The sequence below is a fragment of the Seriola lalandi genome, unplaced genomic scaffold (genome assembly GCF_002814215.2).
Source record: "Seriola lalandi dorsalis isolate HSWRI2012SDOR001 ecotype SW California unplaced genomic scaffold, Sedor1 jcf7180002054795, whole genome shotgun sequence".
NCBI classification, from domain to species: domain Eukaryota; kingdom Metazoa; phylum Chordata; class Actinopteri; order Carangiformes; family Carangidae; genus Seriola; species Seriola lalandi.
The window spans coordinates 1,927,206-1,929,326 of record NW_019525348.1 but is presented as its reverse complement, the minus strand read 5'-3'; positions in this window follow the sequence as shown (position 1 = coordinate 1,929,326).

Genomic DNA, 2,121 nt, shown 5'->3' with positions numbered 1-2,121 from the left:
ACCCCCACCCCCTCGGTATTAAGTGCGCGTCCTCTTCGGTCAGTGTGAGTAGCTGCAGGTCTCCGAAGCGCTGCCAGAGTCGCCGCCGCCGCTGCCGCCGCTGCTCCTTCTCCGCGGGCTTCTACTCATGGAGCCGCCGCCACCTCCTCCTTCCTCTGCCGCTGCCGCCGGTGCCTGTTCGGTCGGATCTCTCCGTCTTTTCCACCTTATATCATCCCATCCCTTTTCCCCCCTCACCTTGTCCACACAGCACCACCACCAGTGGCTCTCGTCCTCCCCATTTCGCGCCGAGTCTCTCTGCTCTAAAAAGCCGGATTCGTGGTGCGGGCTGCGCTGCGCCTTCGCCGTTTTAAGCCCCGCGTCTTATATTACCAAACCCCCTTTATTACAAGAGTATTTACAATCTCTCCCCCCTCCTCCTCGTCCTCTTCTTCTTCTTCTTCCTCCTCCTTCTCCTCCTCTCCACCCCACCCCACCACCACCATCCACACACCCTCCCCTGTACTGTATGCAGCTCGAACCTGAGGCACATCTGAAAGTTATTACACGGGGCGCTTATGGGCCCGCTCGCGCTCCCACGGTCTGCACTTTGGATTTCACGCAGACAGATACACAGACAGACAGACAGACAGACAGACAGACAGACAGACAGACAGACAGACAGAGGGGCTTTGAACCCTATAGTGCCTCATTTAAACTACCCCCCCCCACTTACTCACTGTACACTGTACATCTCAACTATAGTACAGACAGTTCCACCTTGTTCACAGTGGAAATGTGTGAATTTTAATTCATGGCACAAAAGCTCGTGCACATGATTCATCCAGTTCCTTAAAAGCATAACAACAATGAAACATGTCCTTTAAGTTGGGATGAATTCATTGATTCTTTATATGATTTTATATTAAACACATTTCTATCCCTTTGTGAAGTTTTCATGAATATAAGTAATTATACAGTATTTTGAAGTTCAGTCAAGCTCATGATCAGACCCAATAAAACATATTAAATATGTGTAAATACTGGATTTAAAAAACGACAATTTTTTAAAGACAATTCCAGGTGTTGCATATAATAATAAGATTCTATCTTTGTTTAACGGGGCCGGGATGTGAGTATTATCTGCAAGCAGAGCGCTACAGATCACTGTATGTGAGTGAAAGCACCCAGGTTATAGCCTGTGTCTATATATTTCTGTTGCTCGTTCAACCTGTCCGTCCTGTTCGCTGCAGCCGGATAGTTCGCTGCGAGCTCCTTGACAATTTAACACGTGCATCTCCTCTCTATCTCTTTAACAACGGAGCCTCTGTGAGCACGCGCTTTAAGGACACAAACAGAGACTAAAGCTACGCACACGCGTGTACGCGTGTTTCCAGGTGAGCTTCTGGCCGCAGCTTTGCGCGCTTTTCACAGGCTGCAAAAAAAAGATAAAAAAAGAAAGAAAGAAGCGGCCAACACATGCACAGACTTAGTTCACACACACACACGCACACACACACGTACACATACACACACACTTCTCCGGTTTGTAGTATATGCAGCGGTATTATATCCGCCCCCCTCCAGTGAGCTCCTGTCCGTGGCTTCCCTTGCCCTGTTTTGCGTCCACCTTTCTCTCTCTCTCTCTCTCTCTCTCTCTGTCTCTTTCTGCATATTGCTTTCATTAGACATCTCTGCCTCTCTCTCTCTCTCTCTCTCTCTCACATTCACACACACACACACACACACACACACACTCTCTCTCTCTCTCTCACACACACACACACACACACACACACACACACACACACTCCTCCCTCCCTCCAAGTGCCTCTTGTCCGGCCCCCCTGATCTCTGTGTCCATTGGCTTCCACCGTGTCTATTTCTCATGTCCAGGCCCCCCCCCCTCCTCCCTCTCTCTCTCTCTCTCTCTCTCTCTCTCTCTCTCTCTCTCTAATGACCGTCCATTGGTGTTGTTATTGCGCGTCCCGGCCGTCCCTCCTCCCACTCCCACTCCCACTCGGGTGCCTCGGCCCTGCCCATGTTTTTGTATGTCGGGTGTCCGTCCATCGCCTGACGTTCAAGTTCGCCCGGAACGTCACGTCCGTGCACTTGAACTTGCACAGCTCAGAGGGGGGGGGA